At 48.8% G+C, this 22,376-nt stretch overlaps 2 non-coding genes across 2 annotated transcripts; one reads left to right on the top strand and one right to left on the bottom strand.

Annotated features, from left to right (window-relative positions):
* Window positions 1–19,215: 19,215 nt before the first annotated feature.
* On the bottom strand, window positions 19,216–19,287 carry TRNAM-CAU (transfer RNA methionine (anticodon CAU)). The gene has a single exon. It is a non-coding gene; the product is annotated as a tRNA-Met (tRNA).
* A 1,759-nt stretch (window positions 19,288–21,046) lies between these two features.
* TRNAN-GUU (transfer RNA asparagine (anticodon GUU)) lies at window positions 21,047–21,120 on the top strand. The gene has a single exon. It is a non-coding gene; the product is annotated as a tRNA-Asn (tRNA).
* Window positions 21,121–22,376: the final 1,256 nt, after the last annotated feature.

The raw sequence follows: 22,376 nt of genomic DNA, 5'->3' as shown, positions 1-22,376 counted from the left end.
ACGAGTATACTACTATCTCTTTATCAACCAGTGTACAGTGCGGTAGTTCACGGCTGTGGCTACCTCTGTGTCGGAACTCGGCAGGCAGTCCGTCCATCCATAATTGTATTACAATATATACCACCTAACCGTGTTTTTTTTTTCATTCTTTATACCGTCATAGTCAGTCATACTAGTTGTTACGAGTATACTACTATCTCTTTATCAACCAGTGTACAGTGCGGTAGTTCACGGCTGTGGCTACCTCTGTGTCGGAACTCGGCAGGCAGTCCGTCCATCCATAATTGTATTACAATATATACCACCTAACCGTGGTTTTTTTTTCATTCTTTATACCGTCATAGTCAGTCATACTAGTTGTTACGAGTATACTACTATCTCTTTATCAACCAGTGTACAGTGCGGTAGTTCACGGCTGTGGCTACCTCTGTGTCGGAACTCGGCAGGCAGTCCGTCCATCCATAATTGTATTATTATAATATATACCACCTAACCGTGGTTTTTTTTTCATTCTTTATACCGTCATAGTGTCATACTAGTTGTTACGAGTATACTACTATCTCTTTATCAACCAGTGTACAGTGCGGTAGTTCACGGCTGTGGCTACCTCTGTGTCGGCAGTCGGCAGGCAGTCCGTCCATCCATCCATAATTGTATTATAATATATACCACCTAACCGTGGTTTTTTTTTCATTCTTTATACCGTCATAGTGTCATACTAGTTGTTACGAGTATACTACTATCTCTTTATCAACCAGTGTACAGTGCGGTAGTTCACGGCTGTGGCTACCTCTGTGTCGGCAGTCGGCAGGCAGTCCGTCCATCCATAATTGTATTATAATATATACCACCTAACCGTGGTTTTTTTTTCATTCTTTATACCGTCATAGTGTCATACTAGTTGTTACGAGTATACTACTATCTCTTTATCAACCAGTGTACAGTGCGGTAGTTCACGGCTGTGGCTACCTCTATGTCGGCACTCGGCAGGCAGTCCGTCCATCCATAATTGTATTACAATATATACCACCTAACCATGGTTTTTTTATACCACCGAACCGTGGCAGTCCGTCCATAATTGTATACTAGTATCCAATCCATCCATCTCCATTGTTTACCTGAGGTGCCTTTTAGTTCTGCCTATAAAATATGGAGAACAAAAAAGTTGAGGTTCCAAAATTAGGGAAAGATCAAGATCCACTTCCACCTCGTGCTGAAGCTGCTGCCACTAGTCATGGCCGAGACGATGAAATGCCAGCAACGTCGTCTGCCAAGGCCGATGCCCAATGTCATAGTACAGAGCATGTCAAATCCAAAACACCAAATATCAGAAAAAAAAGGACTCCAAAACCTAAAATAAAATTGTCGGAGGAGAAGCGTAAACTTGCCAATATGCCATTTACCACACGGAGTGGCAAGGAACGGCTGAGGCCCTGGCCTATGTTCATGGCTAGTGGTTCAGCTTCACATGAGGATGGAAGCACTCAGCCTCTCGCTAGAAAACTGAAAAGACTCAAGCTGGCAAAAGCACCGCAAAGAACTGTGCGTTCTTTGAAATCCCAAATCCACAAGGAGAGTCCAATTGTGTCGTTTGCGATGCCTGACCTTCCCAACACTGGACGTGAAGAGCATGCGCCTTCCACTATTTGCATGCCCCCTGCAAGTGCTGGAAGGAGCACCCGCAGTCCAGTTCCTGATAGTCAGATTGAAGATGTCAGTGTTGAAGTACACCAGGATGAGGAGGATATGGGTGTTGCTGGCGCTGGGGAGGAAATTGACCAGAAGGATTCTGATGGTGAGGTGGTTTGTTTAAGTCAGGCACCCGGGGAGACACCTGTTGTCCGTGGGAGGAATATGGCCGTTGACATGCCAGGTGAAAATACCAAAAAAATCAGCTCTTCGGTGTGGAGGTATTTCACCAGAAATGCGGACAACAGGTGTCAAGCCGTGTGTTCCCTTTGTCAAGCTGTAATAAGTAGGGGTAAGGACGTTAACCACCTCGGAACATCCTCCCTTATACGTCACCTGCAGCGCATTCATAATAAGTCAGTGACAAGTTCAAAAACTTTGGGTGACAGCGGAAGCAGTCCACTGACCAGTAAATCCCTTCCTCTTGTAACCAAGCTCACGCAAACCACCCCACCAACTCCCTCAGTGTCAATTTCCTCCTTCCCCAGGAATGCCAATAGTCCTGCAGGCCATGTCACTGGCAAGTCTGACGAGTCCTCTCCTGCCTGGGATTCCTCCGATGCATCCTTGCGTGTAACGCCTACTGCTGCTGGCGCTGCTGTTGTTGCCGCTGGGAGTCGATGGTCATCCCAGAGGGGAAGTCGTAAGCCCACTTGTACTACTTCCAGTAAGCAATTGACTGTTCAACAGTCCTTTGCGAGGAAGATGAAATATCACAGCAGTCATCCTACTGCAAAGCGGATAACTGAGTCCTTGACAACTATGTTGGTGTTAGACGTGCGTCCGGTATCCGCCGTTAGTTCACAGGGAACTAGACAATTTATTGAGGCAGTGTGCCCCCGTTACCAAATACCATCTAGGTTCCACTTCTCTAGGCAGGCGATACCGAGAATGTACACGGACGTCAGAAAAAGACTCACCAGTGTCCTAAAAAATGCAGTTGTACCCAATGTCCACTTAACCACGGACATGTGGACAAGTGGAGCAGGGCAGGGTCAGGACTATATGACTGTGACAGCCCACTGGGTAGATGTATGGACTCCCGCCGCAAGAACAGCAGCGGCGGCACCAGTAGCAGCATCTCGCAAACGCCAACTCTTTCCTAGGCAGGCTACGCTTTGTATCACCGCTTTCCAGAATACGCACACAGCTGAAAACCTCTTACGGCAACTGAGGAAGATCATCGCGGAATGGCTTACCCCAATTGGACTCTCCTGTGGATTTGTGGCATCGGACAACGCCAGCAATATTGTGTGTGGATTAAATATGGGCAAATTCCAGCACGTCCCATGTTTTGCACATACCTTGAATTTGGTGGTGCAGAATTTTTAAAAAAACGACAGGGGCGTGCAAGAGATGCTGTCGGTGGCCAGAAAAATTGCGGGACACTTTCGGCGTACAGGCACCACGTACAGAAGACTGGAGCACCACCAAAAACTACTGAACCTGCCCTGCCATCATCTGAAGCAAGAAGTGGTAACGAGGTGGAATTCAACCCTCTATATGCTTCAGAGGTTGGAGGAGCAGCAAAAGGCCATTCAAGCCTATACAATTGAGCACGATATAGGAGATGGAATGCACCTGTCTCAAGTGCAGTGGAGAATGATTTCAACGTTGTGCAAGGTTCTGATGCCCTTTGAACTTGCCACACGTGAAGTCAGTTCAGACACTGCCAGCCTGAGTCAGGTCATTCCCCTCATCAGGCTTTTGCAGAAGAAGCTGGAGGCATTGAAGAAGGAGCTAACACGGAGCGATTCCGCTAGGCATGTGGGACTTGTGGATGCAGCCCTTAATTCGCTTAACAAGGATTCACGGGTGGTCAATCTGTTGAAATCAGAGCACTACATTTTGGCCACCGTGCTCGATCCTAGATTTAAAGCCTACCTTGGATCTCTCTTTCCGGCAGACACAGGTCTGCTGGGGTTGAAAGACCTGCTGGTGACAAAATTGTCAAGTCAAGCGGAACGCGACCTGTCAACATCTCCTCCTTCACATTCTCCCGCAACTGGGGGTGCGAGGAAAAGGCTCAGAATTCCGAGCCCACCCGCTGGCGGTGATGCAGGGCAGTCTGGAGCGACTGCTGATGCTGACATCTGGTCCGGACTGAAGGACCTGACAACGATTACGGACATGTCGTCTACTGTCACTGCATATGATTCTCTCAACATTGATAGAATGGTGGAGGATTATATGAGTGACCGCATCCAAGTAGGCACGTCACACAGTCCGTACTTATACTGGCAGGAAAAAGAGGCAATTTGGAGGCCCTTGCACAAACTGGCTTTATTCTACCTAAGTTGCCCTCCCACAAGTGTGTACTCCGAAAGAGTGTTTAGTGCCGCCGCTCACCTTGTCAGCAATCGGCGTACGAGGATTCATCCAGAAAATGTGGAGAAGATGATGTTCATTAAAATGAATTATAATCAATTCCTCCGCGGAGACATTGACCAGCAGCAATTGCCTCCACAAAGTACACAGGGAGCTGAGATGGTGGATTCCAGTGGGGACGAATTGATAATCTGTGAGGAGGGGGATGTACACGGTGATATATCGGAGGGTGAAGATGAGGTGGACATCTTGCCTCTGTAGAGCCAGTTTGTGCAAGGAGAGATTAATTGCTTCTTTTTTGGGGGGGGTCCAAACCAACCCGTCATATCAGTCACAGTCGTGTGGCAGACCCTGTCACTGAAATGATGGGTTGGTTAAAGTGTGCATGTCCTGTTTTGTTTATACAACATAAGGGTGGGTGGGAGGGCCCAAGGATAATTCCATCTTGCACCTCTTTTTTCTTTTCTTTTTCTTTGCATCATGTGCTGATTGGGGAGGGTTTTTTGGAAGGGACATCCTGCGTGACACTGCAGTGCCACTCCTAGATGGGCCCGGTGTTTGTGTCGGCCACTAGGGTCGCTAATCTTACTCACACAGCTACCTCATTGCGCCTCTTTTTTTCTTTGCGTCATGTGCTGTTTGGGGAGGGTTTTTTGGAAGGGACATCCTGCGTGACACTGCAGTGCCACTCCTAGATGTGCCCGGTGTTTGTGTCGGCCACTAGGGTCGCTAATCTTACTCACACAGTCAGCTACCTCATTGCGCCTCTTTTTTTCTTTGCGTCATGTGCTGTTTGGGGAGGGTTTTTTGGAAGGGCCATCCTGCGTGACACTGCAGTGCCACTCCTAGATGGGCCCGGTGTTTGTGTCGGCCACTAGGGTCGCTAATCTTACTCACACAGCTACCTCATTGCGCCTCTTTTTTTCTTTGCGTCATGTGCTGTTTGGGGAGGGTTTTTTGGAAGGGACATCCTGCGTGACACTGCAGTGCCACTCCTAGATGGGCCCGGTGTTTGTGTCGGCCACTAGGGTCGCTTATCTTACTCACACAGCGACCTCGGTGCAAATTTTAGGACTAAAAATAATATTGTGAGGTGTGAGGTATTCAGAATAGACTGAAAATGAGTGTAAATTATGGTTTTTGAGGTTAATAATACTTTGGGATCAAAATGACCCCCAAATTCTATGATTTAAGCTGTTTTTTAGTGTTTTTGGAAAAAAACACCCGAATCCAAAACACACCCGAATCCGACAAAAATAATTCGGTGAGGTTTTGCCAAAACGCGTTCGAACCCAAAACACGGCCGCGGAACCGAACCCAAAACCAAAACACAAAACCCGAAAAATTTCAGGCGCTCATCTCTATAATATATACCACCTAACCGTGGTTTTTTTTTCATTCTTTATACCGTCGTCATACTAGTTGTTACGAGTATACTACTATCTCTTTATCAACCAGTGTACAGTGCGGTAGTTCACGGCTGTGGCTACCTCTGTGTCGGCACTCGGCAGGCAGTCCGTCCAACCATAATTGTATTATATACCACCTAACCGTGGTTTTTTTTCCATTCTTTATACCGTCGTCATACTAGTTGTTACGAGTATACTACTATCTCTTTATCAACCAGTGTACAGTGCGGTAGTTCACGGCTGTGGCTACCTCTGTGTCGGCACTCGGCAGGCAGTCCGTCCAACCATAATTGTATTATAATATATACCACCTAACCGTGGTTTTTTTTTCATTCTTTATACCGTCGTCATACTAGTTGTTACGAGTATACTACTATCTCTTTATCAACCAGTGTACAGTGCGGTAGTTCACGGCTGTGGCTACCTCTGTGTCGGCACTCGGCAGGCAGTCCGTCCATCCATAATTGTATTATATACCACCTAACCGTGGTTTTTTTATACCACCTAACCGTGGCAGTCCGTCCATAATTGTATACTAGTATCCAATCCATCCATCTCCATTGTTTACCTGAGGTGCCTTTTAGTTCTGCCTATAAAATATGGAGAACAAAAAAGTTGAGGTTCCAAAATTAGGGAAAGATCAAGATCCACTTCCACCTCGTGCTGAAGCTGCTGCCACTAGTCATGGCCGAGACGATGAAATGCCAGCAACGTCGTCTGCCAAGGCCGATGCCCAATGTCATAGTACAGAGCATGTCAAATCCAAAACACCAAATATCAGAAAAAAAAGGACTCCAAAACCTAAAATAAAATTGTCGGAGGAGAAGCGTAAACTTGCCAATATGCCATTTACCACACGGAGTGGCAAGGAACGGCTGAGGCCCTGGCCTATGTTCATGGCTAGTGGTTCAGCTTCACATGAGGATGGAAGCACTCAGCCTCTCGCTAGAAAACTGAAAAGACTCAAGCTGGCAAAAGCACCGCAAAGAACTGTGCGTTCTTTGAAATCCCAAATCCACAAGGAGAGTCCAATTGTGTCGGTTGCGATGCCTGACCTTCCCAACACTGGACGTGAAGAGCATGCGCCTTCCACCATTTGCACGCCCCCTGCAAGTGCTGGAAGGAGCACCCGCAGTCCAGTTCCTGATAGTCAGATTGAAGATGTCAGTGTTGAAGTACACCAGGATGAGGAGGATATGGGTGTTGCTGGCGCTGGGGAGGAAATTGACCAGGAGGATTCTGATGGTGAGGTGGTTTGTTTAAGTCAGGCACCCGGGGAGACACCTGTTGTCCGTGGGAGGAATATGGCCGTTGACATGCCAGGTGAAAATACCAAAAAAATCAGCTCTTCGGTGTGGAGGTATTTCACCAGAAATGCGGACAACAGGTGTCAAGCCGTGTGTTCCCTTTGTCAAGCTGTAATAAGTAGGGGTAAGGACGTTAACCACCTCGGAACATCCTCCCTTATACGTCACCTGCAGCGCATTCATAATAAGTCAGTGACAAGTTCAAAAACTTTGGGTGACAGCGGAAGCAGTCCACTGACCAGTAAATCCCTTCCTCTTGTAACCAAGCTCACGCAAACCACCCCACCAACTCCCTCAGTGTCAATTTCCTCCTTCCCCAGGAATGCCAATAGTCCTGCAGGCCATGTCACTGGCAAGTCTGACGAGTCCTCTCCTGCCTGGGATTCCTCCGATGCATCCTTGCGTGTAACGCCTACTGCTGCTGGCGCTGCTGTTGTTGCCGCTGGGAGTCGATGGTCATCCCAGAGGGGAAGTCGTAAGCCCACTTGTACTACTTCCAGTAAGCAATTGACTGTTCAACAGTCCTTTGCGAGGAAGATGAAATATCACAGCAGTCATCCTACTGCAAAGCGGATAACTGAGTCCTTGACAACTATGTTGGTGTTAGACGTGCGTCCGGTATCCGCCGTTAGTTCACAGGGAACTAGACAATTTATTGAGGCAGTGTGCCCCCGTTACCAAATACCATCTAGGTTCCACTTCTCTAGGCAGGCGATACCGAGAATGTACACGGACGTCAGAAAAAGACTCACCAGTGTCCTAAAAAATGCAGTTGTACCCAATGTCCACTTAACCACGGACATGTGGACAAGTGGAGCAGGGCAGGGTCAGGACTATATGACTGTGACAGCCCACTGGGTAGATGTATGGACTCCCGCCGCAAGAACAGCAGCGGCGGCACCAGTAGCAGCATCTCGCAAACGCCAACTCTTTCCTAGGCAGGCTACGCTTTGTATCACCGCTTTCCAGAATACGCACACAGCTGAAAACCTCTTACGGCAACTGAGGAAGATCATCGCGGAATGGCTTACCCCAATTGGACTCTCCTGTGGATTTGTGGCATCGGACAACGCCAGCAATATTGTGTGTGCATTAAATATGGGCAAATTCCAGCACGTCCCATGTTTTGCACATACCTTGAATTTGGTGGTGCAGAATTTTTAAAAAAACGACAGGGGCGTGCAAGAGATGCTGTCGGTGGCCAGAAAAATTGCGGGACACTTTCGGCGTACAGGCACCACGTACAGAAGACTGGAGCACCACCAAAAACTACTGAACCTGCCCTGCCATCATCTGAAGCAAGAAGTGGTAACGAGGTGGAATTCAACCCTCTATATGCTTCAGAGGTTGGAGGAGCAGCAAAAGGCCATTCAAGCCTATACAATTGAGCACGATATAGGAGATGGAATGCACCTGTCTCAAGTGCAGTGGAGAATGATTTCAACGTTGTGCAAGGTTCTGATGCCCTTTGAACTTGCCACACGTGAAGTCAGTTCAGACACTGCCAGCCTGAGTCAGGTCATTCCCCTCATCAGGCTTTTGCAGAAGAAGCTGGAGGCATTGAAGAAGGAGCTAAAAGGGAGCGATTCCGCTAGGCATGTGGGACTTGTGGATGCAGCCCTTAATTCGCTTAACAAGGATTCACGGGTGGTCAATCTGTTGAAATCAGAGCACTACATTTTGGCCACCGTGCTCGATTCTAGATTTAAAGCCTACCTTGGATCTCTCTTTCCGGCAGACACAGGTCTGCTGGGGTTGAAAGACCTGCTGGTGACAAAATTGTCAAGTCAAGCGGAACGCGACCTGTCAACATCTCCTCCTTCACATTCTCCCGCAACTGGGGGTGCGAGGAAAAGGCTCAGAATTCCGAGCCCACCCGCTGGCGGTGATGCAGGGCACTCTGGAGCGACTGCTGATGCTGACATCTGGTCCGGACTGAAGGACCTGACAACGATTACGGACATGTCGTCTACTGTCACTGCATATGATTCTCTCAACATTGATAGAATGGTGGAGGATTATATGAGTGACCGCATCCAAGTAGGCACGTCACACAGTCCGTACTTATACTGGCAGGAAAAAGAGGCAATTTGGAGGCCCTTGCACAAACTGGCTTTATTCTACCTAAGTTGCCCTCCCACAAGTGTGTACTCCGAAAGAGTGTTTAGTGCCGCCGCTCACCTTGTCAGCAATCGGCGTACGAGGTTACATCCAGAAAATGTGGAGAAGATGATGTTCATTAAAATGAATTATAATCAATTCCTCCGCGGAGACATTGACCAGCAGCAATTGCCTCCACAAAGTACACAGGGAGCTGAGATGGTGGATTCCAGTGGGGACGAATTGATAATCTGTGAGGAGGGGGATGTACACGGTGATATATCGGAGGGTGAAGATGAGGTGGACATCTTGCCTCTGTAGAGCCAGTTTGTGCAAGGAGAGATTAATTGCTTCTTTTTTGGGGGGGGTCCAAACCAACCCGTCATATCAGTCACAGTCGTGTGGCAGACCCTGTCACTGAAATGATGGGTTGGTTAAAGTGTGCATGTCCTGTTTTGTTTATACAACATAAGGGTGGGTGGGAGGGCCCAAGGATAATTCCATCTTGCACCTCTTTTTTCTTTTCTTTTTCTTTGCATCATGTGCTGATTGGGGAGGGTTTTTTGGAAGGGACATCCTGCGTGACACTGCAGTGCCACTCCTAGATGGGCCCGGTGTTTGTGTCGGCCACTAGGGTCGCTAATCTTACTCACACAGCTACCTCATTGCGCCTCTTTTTTTCTTTGCGTCATGTGCTGTTTGGGGAGGGTTTTTTGGAAGGGACATCCTGCGTGACACTGCAGTGCCACTCCTAGATGTGCCCGGTGTTTGTGTCGGCCACTAGGGTCGCTAATCTTACTCACACAGCTACCTCATTGCGCCTCTTTTTTTCTTTGCGTCATGTGCTGTTTGGGGAGGGTTTTTTGGAAGGGACATCCTGCGTGACACTGCAGTGCCACTCCTAGATGTGCCCGGTGTTTGTGTCGGCCACTAGGGTCGCTAATCTTACTCACACAGTCAGCTACCTCATTGCGCCTCTTTTTTTCTTTGCGTCATGTGCTGTTTGGGGAGGGTTTTTTGGAAGGGCCATCCTGCGTGACACTGCAGTGCCACTCCTAGATGGGCCCGGTGTTTGTGTCGGCCACTAGGGTCGCTAATCTTACTCACACAGCTACCTCATTGCGCCTCTTTTTTTCTTTGCGTCATGTGCTGTTTGGGGAGGGTTTTTTGGAAGGGACATCCTGCGTGACACTGCAGTGCCACTCCTAGATGGGCCCGGTGTTTGTGTCGGCCACTAGGGTCGCTTATCTTACTCACACAGCGACCTCGGTGCAAATTTTAGGACTAAAAATAATATTGTGAGGTGTGAGGTATTCAGAATAGACTGAAAATGAGTGTAAATTATGGTTTTTGAGGTTAATAATACTTTGGGATCAAAATGACCCCCAAATTCTATGATTTAAGCTGTTTTTTAGTGTTTTTGGAAAAAAACACCCGAATCCAAAACACACCTGAATCCGACAAAAATAATTCGGTGAGGTTTTGCCAAAACGCGTTCGAACCCAAAACACGGCCGCGGAACCGAACCCAAAACCAAAACACAAAACCCGAAAAATTTCAGGCGCTCATCTCTACTTTTAACACATTGCGGCATCCAGGCCCCCTTTTTACACATTACGGCAGCCAGTCCCCCTTTTTACACATTGCGGCAGCCAATCCCCCTTTTTACACATTGCGGCAGCCAGGCCCCCTTTTTACACATTGCGGCAGCCAGTCCCCCTTTTTACACATTACGGCAGCCAGTCCCCCTTTTTACACATTGCGGCAGCCAGTACCCCTTTTTACACATTACGGCAGCCAGTCCCCCTTTTAACACATTGCGGCATCCAGGCCCCCTTTTTACACATTACGGCAGCCAGTCCCCCTTTTTACACATTGCGGCAGCCAATCCCCCTTTTTACACATTGCGGCAGCCAGGCCCCCTTTTTACACATTACGGCAGCCAGTACCTCTTTTTACACATTACGGCAAACAGGTTCTCATTTTTACACATTGCGGCAGCCAGGCCCCCTTTTTACACATTACGGCAGCCAGTCCCCCTTTTTACACATTGCGGCAGCCAATCCCCCTTTTTACACATTGCGGCAGCCAGGCCCCCTTTTTACACATTGCGGCAGCCAGTCCCCCTTTTTACACATTACGGCAGCCAGTCCCCCTTTTTACACATTGCGGCAGCCAGTACCCCTTTTTACACATTACGGCAGCCAGTCCCCCTTTTAACACATTGCGGCATCCAGGCCCCCTTTTTACACATTACGGCAGCCAGTCCCCCTTTTTACACATTGCGGCAGCCAATCCCCCTTTTTACACATTGCGGCAGCCAGGCCCCCTTTTTACACATTACGGCAGCCAGTACCTCTTTTTACACATTACGGCAAACAGGTTCTCATTTTTACACATTGCGGCAGCCAGGCCCCCTTTTTACATATTGCGGCAGCCAGTCCCCCTTTTTACACATTGCGGCAGCCAGTCCCCCTTTTTACACATTACGGCAGCCAGTCCCCCTTTAACACATTGCGGCAGCCAGGCCCCCTTTTTACACATTACGGCAGCCAGTCCCCCTTTTTACACATTGCGGCAGCCAATCCCCCTTTTTACACATTGCGGCAGCCAGGCCCCCTTTTTACACATTACGGCAGCCAGTCCCCCTTTTTACACATTGCGGCAGCCAGTCCCCCTTTTTACACATTGCGGTAGCCAGGCCCCCTTTTTACACATTGCGGCAGCCAGTCCCCCTTTTTACACATTGCGGCAGCCAGTCCTCCTTTTTACACATTGCGGCAGCCAGGCCCCCTTTTTACACATTGTGGCAGCCAGGCCCCCTTTTACACATTGCGGCAGTCAGGCCCCCTTTTTACACATTATGGCAGACGGTGTCCCCCTGAGAGAGAGAGAGAGAGAGAGAGAGAAAGACAGAGAGAGAGAGATACTTACCATCTCCCCGCTGACAGGCTCCTCGTGCTGGCAGCTCCCTCGGTGCAGGCATCGGACAAGGAGGAGGAGGGAGGGGGACTGGAGCCGCAGCAGCGCTATTTCATTGGTAGTAAGCGCCACTGCAGCTGTCCCTCTCCTTCCGTATTGGCTGCCCGGCGCTGCTGTGGATGCTGGGATGGAGGTACCACATCCCAGCATTCACAGCGGCGCCGGGCAGCCAATACGGAATGAGAGGGAACAGCTGCAGCGGTGCTTACTACTAATGAAATAGCGCTGCTGCGGCTCCAGTCCCCCTCCCTCCTCCTCCTTCTCCGCTGCCCGGCGCTGCTCTCTTTTCCCTCCACAGCGCGGCGGCGGCGCATGGCACACAGCAGAGGCGGCATGTAATGAGTCAATTTGACTGCCGCTGGCCGTGCGCCCTCAGGGCAACTGCGCTGTGTGCCAGGCCCACTTGGCACACACGTAGTTATGGCTCTGCTCTCTGCAAATGTTATATCTGTCCCCCTGCAGTGCACATGGTTTGCCCAACTGCTAACAAACTAGCTGCTGCGATCAACTCAGAATTAGCCCCCTTGTTTTATACCTTGTTTTATACTTTGTTTTAAGTTTGATACCCTGGCTGATGAGGACCTAGCGTTTGCTCAGTCGGTGCTGCAGAGTCATCCGCACTCTCCCACCCGATTGGGAGCTTTGGTATAAACCCCATTGTCCTTACGGAGTCCCCAGCATCCTCTAGGACGTAAGAGAAAATAAGATTTTAAACCTACCGGTAAATCTTTTTCTCCTAGTCCGTAGAGGATGCTGGGCGCCCGTCCCAGTGCGGAAAATCTGCAAGACTTGTATATAGTTATTGCTTACATAAGGGTTATGTTACAGTTAGAATTGGTCGTGGACCGATACTGTTGTTTTGTTCATACTGTTAACTGGTTATGTGTATTCCAGGTTATATGGTATGATTGGTGTGGGCTGGTAATGAATCTTGCCCTTAGATTAACAAAATCCTTTCCTCGTATTGTCCATCTCCTCTGGGCACAGTTCTCTAACTGAGGTCTGGAGGAGGGGCATAGAGGGAGGAGCCAGTGCACACCATACTAGAAAGTTCTTTTATGTGCCCATGTCTCCTGCGGAGCCCGTCTATACCCCATGGTCCTTACAGAGTCCCCAGCATCCTCTACGGACTAGGTGAAAAAGAATTACTGTTAGGTTTAAAATCTTATTTTTTTCATCCGATTCCATCCAATTCCGATATATCATTACTGCAGCACCAACGACCTAGGGGATCCTCTCCGACAGCCACGGGGACGCGCATCAGATTGGATACGTTCTAAAACACATACGATTGTACACAATTTCATACAATATATCAGATGGATATATCGAAATTGTGTAAAATCGTCCTAGTGTATAGGGCCCTTGAAACCTGATCCCTAGAGGAGAAGGTGGGCCATCAGGCAGTGGGGCCTACTGGGGGTTTCCTCTGCACCTCTATGAGACAGTTCAACCCTGCGGGACACTCATTAATTACACAGGTTCTGTTGCTGGCTGACTTCAAACCTGCATTTCACCTTCTTTTAATCAGCCACAGAACTTGTGTAATTCATGAATGCTGTGTAAGGTAGGTGTGATGTCAGTGTGTAGCCATGCTGTGTAATGTAGGTGTGATGTCAGTGTGTAGCCCTGCTGTGTAATGTAGGTGTGATGTCAGTGTTTAGCCCTGCTGTGTAATGTAGGTGTGATGTCAGTGTGTAGCCCTGCTGTGTAATGTAGGTGTGATGTCAGTGTGTAGCCCTGCTGTGTAATGTAGATGTGACGTTAGTGTGTAGCCCTGCTGTGTAATGTAGGTGTGATGTCAGTGTGTAGCCCTGCTGTGTAATGTAGGTGTGATGTCAGTGTGTAGCCCTGCTGTGTAATGTAGGTGTGATGTCAGTGTGTAGCCCTGCTGTGTAATGTAGGTGTGATGTCAGTGTTTAGCCCTGCTGGGTAATGTAGGTGTGATGTCAGTATGTAGCCCTGCTGTGTAATGTACATGTGATGTCAGTGTGTAGCCCTGCTGATGTGGATGTGTAGCCCTGCTGTGTAATGTACGTGTGATGTTAGTGTGTAGCCCTGCTGTGTAATGTAGGTGTGATGTCAGTATGTAGCCCTGCTGTGTAATGTAGGTGTGATGTCAGTATGTAGCCCCGCTGTGTAATGTAGGTGTGATGTCAGTATGTAGCCCCGCTGTGTAATGTAGGTGTGATGTCAGTATGTAGCCCCGCTGTGTAATGTAGGTGTGATGTCAGTATGTAGCCCCGCTGTGTAATGTAGGTGTGATGTCAGTATGTAGCCCTGCTGTGTAATGTAGGTGTGATGTCAGTATGTAGCCCTGCTGTGTAATGTAGGTGTGATGTCAGTATGTAGCCCTGCTGTGTAATGTAGGTGTGATGTCAGTATGTAGCCCTGCTGTGTAATGTAGGTGTGATGTCAGTATGTAGCCCTGCTGTGTAATGTAGGTGTGATGTCAGTATGTAGCCCTGCTGTGTAATGTAGGTGTGATGTCAGTATGTAGCCCTGCTGTGTAATGTAGGTGTGATGTCAGTATGTAGCCCTGCTGTGTAATGTAGGTGTGATGTCAGTATGTAGCCCTGCTGTGTAATGTAGGTGTGATGTCAGTATGTAGCCCTGCTGTGTAATGTAGGTGTGATGTCAGTATGTAGCCCTGCTGTGTAATGTAGGTGTGATGTCAGTATGTAGCCCTGCTGTGTAATGTAGGTGTGATGCCAGTATGTAGCCCTGCTGTGTAATGTAGGTGTGATGTCAGTATGTAGCCCTGCTGTGTAATGTAGGTGTGATGTCAGTATGTAGCCCTGCTGTGTAATGTAGGTGTGATGTCAGTATGTAGCCCTGCTGTGTAAGGTAGGTGTGATGTCAGTATGTAGCCCTGCTGTGTAATGTAGGTGTGATGTCAGTATGTAGCCCCGCTGTGTAATGTAGGTGTGATGTCAGTATGTAGCCCTGCTGTGTAATGTAGGTGTGATGTCAGTATGTAGCCCTGCTGTGTAATGTAGGTGTGATGTCAGTATGTAGCCCTGCTGTGTAATGTAGGTGTGATGTCAGTATGTAGCCCTGCTGTGTAATGTAGGTGTGATGTCAGTATGTAGCCCCGCTGTGTAATGTAGCTGTGATGTCAGTGTGTAGCCCTGCTGTGTAATGTAGGTGTGATGTCAGTATGTGGCCCTGCTGTGTAATGTAGGTGTGATGTCAGTATGTAGCCCTGCTGTGTAATGTAGGTGTGATGTCAGTGTGTAGCCCTGCTGTGTAATGTAGGTGTGATGTCAGTATGTAGCCCTGCTGTGTAATGTAGGTGTGATGTCAGTATGTAGCCCTGCTGTGTAAGGTAGGTGTGATGTCAGTATGTAGCCCTGCTGTGTAATGTAGGTGTGATGTCAGTATGTAGCCCTGCTGTGTAAGGTAGCTGTGATGTCATTGTGTAATCCTGCTGTGTAAAGTAATGCTGCTTTCACATTGCAATGCCAGGTCGCACCTGGGAATTGGAAACGGTTTCCTTCCAAGGTGCGACCCGGTATTGGACCCTTTCAGTTGCCATCGGGGACAGGGATAGATGCAGGAGATGGGCTTGTCTCTACGCCGCCTGTCCCTATACTATAGACGTATCATGGGTTACATCGACCCGGCAACTCGTTTATACTGCACCTGACCCAGGAATAACTCTTCTTTATTCCCGGGTTGAAATACTGGATCAGGTTACTCGGGAATTCGGCAGTGACCCCTTTCACACCGCACAGTGACCCTCGTCAACCCGGCAATATAACGGGTTATTTGTGCGGTGTGAAAGGGGTATAGGTGTGTCATCCTGCTGTATAAGGTAGGTGTGTAACCCTACTGTGTAATGTAGGTGTGATGTTGGTGTGTAGACCTGCTGTGTAATGTAGGTGTGATGTCATTGTGTGTGTGTGTGTGTGTGTGTGTGTGTGTGTGTGTGTGTGTGTGTGTGTGTGTGTGTGTAACCCTGCTGTGTAATGTAACTGATGTCGGTGTGGGGCATGGGTCATTAGGTCGACATGGAAAAGGTCGACATGAGTTTTTTTACTTTTATTGGTGTCGTTTTCTTCGTAAAAGTGACGGGGAACCCCAATTAGTGCACTGTGTCCCCTTGCATGGCTTGCTTCAGGTTACTGTTCCCAATCTTAGTCCACGTCGATCGTAAAGTATGAAAAAGTTCAAAAAATATGAAAAACCCATGTCGACCTTATTCATGTCAACCTAATGACCATGTCGACATTTTGACTATGTTGACCTAATGCATGTCGGCCAATAGTGGTCGACCTAATGGCTGTCTACCTAAGTCTTGTCAACCTAATGATCGTAAGCCGTTGGGGTGTAAAGGGCCCCATACCGGATACCTCCATTGGCCGCCTCCTACCCCTTCCACAGCGGATATGCATTGCGGCGGCTCCGCAGATGCTCAAACTCCACAGTAGGGACAGTAGTACTAGGGTTGGTTCTATATTGGAGTGGGAGAAGGGACCTTCTGACGTACCTAGGGGAGGAGACCCGTCACCAGGGGGAGGAGCTGCGGCCGAACAAGGTACCCGAAAAGTACCCTCGCGGGCTCGCTTCGCTCGCCACGCTTCGGGCACGGTGGCTCGCTTCGCTCACCACCTAATTACTAAAGGTAATAGTTGGTGGTGTGGATACTAGACCAACTGTACCGCTGGCGTAGCTCCTCCCCATTGTGTCGTGGCTCCTCCCCCTGACGGAAAAGGTCCCTTAGGCCACTTGGATCTAGCCTCTACCGTAGTACTAGCCCAGGGTTGGGTCCTCATCAGGCAAGGCTGTCCTAGCCGATGCCTGTACTGTCCCTGTTCTTCACTCTGGGTCTACTGGCAAGCCATCTGCAGACAGGTAGGGGGGATCACACTCATTCGGAGCTCCTCTGGTCCACGCTGGATCTTCTGCGCCACCTCCTCAGGGGGATCACCTCCAGCAGCAGGGTCCTGATCGTCAGGTACCACTGCAGGCAGCCCTCACTCTGGCACAGGGGTCCTCCTGGCTCTTCTCACAGCAGTCCCTCAGCAATTGCAAAGCATTATGGGAAAGGTCCTCCCGGCGAAAGGGATCTTGGCCTAGGTGAAGGGGATGTAGGTGTTGGTGACCCCAGCTACCAATCAGCGGGACCATGGGGCAGCTGGGGCAGCAATACAGTTACTGCTATTCAGTGCCCTGATTAGTGTAATTGAATAGCAGGGATGAGACTATGATGACATGATTCAGTGCGGATTGCATCATTGGCCTCCCTGGACCACCCACTGTGAAGGATAGCTGTGGGGGTGAGGCTGGGTCTGGGAGTTTAGCGTGACATTAAGTGCAGTGCTGTAGACTAGTCAGGTAGTGTATCTCCAGCTGCTCCCCCCCCCCCTCCCTCTGCCACTCTCCCTCTCCTCTCTTTCCCTGACACTGTATCTCCGTCCCCTCCTATACTCTCTCTCTCTCTTTGACATCATCTCCCTCACTCACTTTTTGACACTCTCTCCCTCACTTTCTTCCTGACAGTCTCTCTCTCCCTGGTACTCTCTCTCTGTGACAATGTTTCTCCCTCTCTCCCTGATGCTGTGTCTAGCTTTCTCTCTCCCTGCTGGCACACTCTCTCTCTCTCTCACACTGTCTGTCTGTCCCTCTCTGACACTGTCTCTTCCCCTCACTCCCTGACACACTCTCACTTTCTCCTTCTCCCTTTGACAGTCTCTCTCTCTCTCTCTCTCTCTCTCTCAGTATGTTGCTCTCTCTGACACCCTCTTCCTCCCCGACACACTCTCCCTCTCTCCCCATGACACACTCTCTCTTTCTCTGATGCTTTCTTTCTCCCTTAAGGGGGGTACACAATAGGCGATTTTAGCCTAAAAAATAAACTATAATGACATATGTCGTTATCGTTTATTTTTAGGCTTATATCGTCCAGTGTGTATGGGGGCAATATTGATGAACGATGCGCTCTCCCGCACGCCGTTCAACAATCACCAATATTGAGCTGACATGTAGCTTAACCTGTCAATGTCGGGCTGAGCTGCATGTTCGGGAAAGCCGGTGGTGACGTTACGTATCGTTGAACGATAACGATCAGTGTGTACGCACTATAGCGTGTAACGCTATATCGTTCATCGCCAGCATTTCCCCGTCACCTAGTGTGTACCCACCTTTACACCCTCTCGCTCGCTCCTATCTTTTGCTCATTGCCTCTTTTTCCATGAAACACCCCTTCTCTCTCTCTCTCTCTCTAACCTCCCTCTCTTTCTTGCACCCCTCTCTCTTTCTCTCTACCCCTGATACCTGCTTAGTCTTTCTCACTCTCTCCTGCTCCCCTAAGGGGTATTAAAGTGACTGCGGGGGGCGGGGGGGGGGGGGGGCAGGGGAGGCCCTGTCAAGATTTTTCTATGGGAACCACAAAGTTCTAGTTACGCCATCCTGCATCAGCCGCCTTGTCAATGCCTATCCTCCCCTCCTCACGCCTACCTACCCCCCCCCCCCACCCCCCCCCCCCCCCCCCCCCCCCCCCCCCCCCCCCCCACGGCCACCAAATGCTTGCTGGACTACTGCCTACATGTGAGTGACAGCCTGGGAGCCCGGCAGAGCCCCTGCAGAACCGCTGCCTGGCTGGAGAGCCAATGCAAACCTCCAACTGGAGACCTCCTGGTAACTGCTCTCCTGGGCACACATTCTGCTGCTGATGATATACCTCTCTCTCTCCAGGTCTCGCTCTCTCCTTCGCTCTCCATGGGGTAAATTTACTAAAATTTCTAAAACAGAGAATTGGTGATGTTGCCCATAGCAACCAATCAGATGCTGTCTATCATTTCTCTACTGCCTTTTAGAAAATGATAGACAGCATCTGATTGGTTGCTATGGGCAACATCACTAATTCTCTGTTTTAGAAGCTTTAGTAAATTTACCCTCATGTGTCTTTCTCCAGGTACCTCTCTCTCCCCATCTCTCTCTCTCCCCATGTGTTTCTCTCCATGTGTCTCTCTCCATGTCTCTCTCTCCATTTTTTTTGTGAGGTATAACACAGAAGGGGCGACATTGAGATATTTAGGGACACCAAACTGAAATGATATCTTGCTCCCCCAACTTAGAAACATTCTGACGCCACTGGTGGGAATAGACATGCCCCTTGGGCAGCATGACACGCACCCTCATTGGTTAATGCGGGCAATGATCTTCCTGAAACTACTTTTCAAAAGTAGGCAAGTATGGTCTTCTATGCAGCTGTAATGTGTGAGGACAACATGTGCGCTCAGACCCTTGAGGCATTGCCAGTGTGCCCTAGAGTGCACAGTGTGACGTCTTCTGCATTCAGTTTTATAATAATTAGCATGTATGAAACAACTATTCTGCAGTAGGGGCTGCATCATCCACAACAAATACTATTAAAATAAGAACAAAAAAACTTCTAGCAGAGGATGGTTTCGATCCATCGACCTCTGGGTTATGGGCCCAGCACGCTTCCGCTGCGCCACTCTGCTTCCATGGAAAAAGTATTCTGTATATATAACAGACTGTATACGGCCATATATATAACTGTGTGTGTATGTATGTATGTATGTATGTATGTATGTATGTGTGTGTGTGTATATATATATATATATATATATAAAATATACATATATAATATATTATACACACTGCTTGCTGTTTATATTTACATTAGAAGTGATGAGATGCCCTCCCCTGATCAGAGTGTATGTGATGGGAGCACAGTGTCAGATGCTCTGTTACCTTCTGGTGTATGTGATAGGAGCACAGTGTCAGATGCTCTGTTACCTTCTGGTGTATGTGATGGGAGCACAGTGTCAGATGCTCTGTTACCTTCTGGTGTATGTGATAGGGGCACAGTGTCAGATGCCCTGTTACCTTCTGGTGTATGTGATGGGAGCACAGTGTCAGATGCCCTGTTACCTTCTGGTATATGTGATAGGGGCACAGTGTCAGATGTCCTGTTACCTTCTGGTGTATGTGATGGGAGCACAGTGTCAGATGCTCTGTTACCTTCTGGTGTATGTGATAGGGGCACAGTGTCAGATGCCCTGTTACCTTCTGGTGTATGTGATGGGAGCACAGTGTCAGATGCCCTGTTACCTTCTGGTATATGTGATAGGGGCACAGTGTCAGATGTCCTGTTACCTTCTGGTGTATGTGATAGGAGCAGTATCAGATGCCCTGTTACCTTCTGGTGTATGTGATAGGAGCACAGTGTCAGATGTCCTGTTACCTTCTGGTGTATGTGATGGGAGCACAGTGTCAGATACTCTGTTACCTTCTGGTGTATGTGATGGGAGCACAGTGTCAGATGCCCTGTTACCTTCTGGTGTATGTGATGGGAGCACAGTGTCAGATGCCCTGTTACCTTCTGGTGTATGTGATGGGAGCACAGTGTCAGATGCCCTGTTACCTTCTGGTGTATGTGATAGGAGCACAGTGTCAGATGCCCTGTTACCTTCTGGTATATGTGATAGGGGCACAGTGTCAGATGTCCTGTTACCTTCTGGTGTATGTGATAGGAGCACAGTGTCAGATGCTCTGTTACCTTCTGGTGTATGTGAAAGGAGCACAGTGTCAGATGCTCTGTTACCTTCTGGTGTATGTGATGGGAGCACAGTGTCAGATGCCCTGTTACCTTCTGGTGTATGTGAAAGGAGCACAGTGTCAGATGCCCTGTTACCTTCTGGTGTATGTGATAGGAGCAGTGTCAGATGCCCTGTTACCTTCTGGTGTATGTGATAGGGGCACAGTGTCAGATGCTCTGTTACCTTCTGGTGTATGTGATGGGAGCACAGTGTCAGATGCCCTGTTACCTTCTGGTGTATGTGATGGGAGCACAGTGTCAGATGCCCTGTTACCTTCTGGTGTATGTGATAGGAGCACAGTGTCAGATGCCCTGTTACCTATGTTTATATTAGATGTAATGAGCCGCCTCCCCTCCCCTGGGTGTAAGCGATAAGAATACAGTATCAGGTCACTTGTTACCTATATTTAGATTAGAAGTATTGGTCTGTCCTCCCCTCCCATCGGTTACAATGGTAGCTCCTCAGTGCTATCAGTCATATACATTCCTCTGTATTAACCCTTGATGATGCCTTAGATCTCTGTGACGTCTGCAGTGTGCGCAATGTCAGATGAGCTGTTATTAATATAAGTAATAAGCTGTCCTCACCCCCCTTGTCTGCCCTAATAATCTGTCAGGTTGGTGGAGGTCTATGTGATCTGCCATAATTTACATCAGCAGTCTCTGTGGCGCAATTGGTTAGCGCGTTCGGCTGTTAACCGAAAGGTTGGTGGTTCAAGCCCACCCAGGGACGCAGTTTTTAATTTTTTGTGCTGTCTAATTGATCCACAAGTTCGGCACCAAATTGCATGTGTTTTATCTTTACTTGAATGTCTTTAAAAATAAAAAAGTAAAATAGCAACCAGTAGGCCAACATATGTTTTGTTACTAGAGACATGTCAGATGAAGAATGTTGAAATGGCATAAAATAAATTAAGAAGGGGATTCAATTGCGGGACACATTTCTTCCCCCCTTTTTTTTTTTTGAGTACTGGGAAGGGGGGCAGGGAGAGAGGACACTGCTGCTGCTTAGCTTACCCCTCCCTGCACTCTCCGCAGGCCAGCACACAGGAGCGGGTGGTCTTCAGTATGCCGAATGTCGGGATCCCGGCGCACAGTATACCGGCGCCGGAATCCCGACACCCGGCATACCGACAGATATTCTCCCTCGTGGGGGGCCACGACCCCCCCTGGAGGGAGAATAAATAGCGTGGCGGGCGTAGTGCGCCTGCAAGGGGCTCCTTTGCGCTCACCACGCTGTCAGTATGCTGGCGGTCGGGCTTCCGGCACTGGTATGTTGGTCGCCGGGTGCCTGGCCGCCGGCATATCATACTACACCCCACAGGAGCGACTCTCTCCCTGCAAAATGTGCTACTGACACGGTTCCGAATAAGTAGTACCCACTGTCTCCTATTCCTCTCGGCAGGGGCGTAAGTTCATCCCAGTGGCCCAGAGGCAAGTTGGAGTTTGCTGCACCGATCCCACCTTAAAAAAAGGTTAAACAAATATTGTGTGTGTATAACAGTTTCTCACGTATAGAAACACACAAGAATTATATAGATAGTGCTCTCAGCCAGTCTACAGCGACGGGAGCCTGCAATGAACTGTCACACTTGGATCTCACTATGAAAAACACAGGTGCTGCTGAACATGCAGATGCCCCTTTAGAGCTTGGAGCCTGGAGGCAAGCCTCTCCATTGCCTCTGGGAGTTACGCCCCTGCCTCTTGGTGCCCCCCAACTGCTGATATGCACTCACTAGATCAAGGGTATCACTTACAATTGAATAGACCACATAGAGATGATATGAATTGTAATCACTACATTTATTGATGGGCCATGGTTGGCTTAGTAATTATTAGCCACAATTAATGTGATTAAGCAGCAATAGGATGTAGCTTTCCAAATTCCAAGCGCTGACAACGTGGCACAAATCTCACCAAATCATGGGGGGATCGGTATGAAAAACCAGCGGCTGAGATCACTGCTGTCCGTATACCGATAGCGGGATC

The sequence above is a fragment of the Pseudophryne corroboree genome, chromosome 6 (assembly GCF_028390025.1).
Source record: "Pseudophryne corroboree isolate aPseCor3 chromosome 6, aPseCor3.hap2, whole genome shotgun sequence".
Lineage (NCBI taxonomy): Eukaryota > Metazoa > Chordata > Amphibia > Anura > Myobatrachidae > Pseudophryne > Pseudophryne corroboree.
Note: the sequence above shows the minus strand (reverse complement) of the source record. Positions and strands in the feature narration are given on the sequence as shown.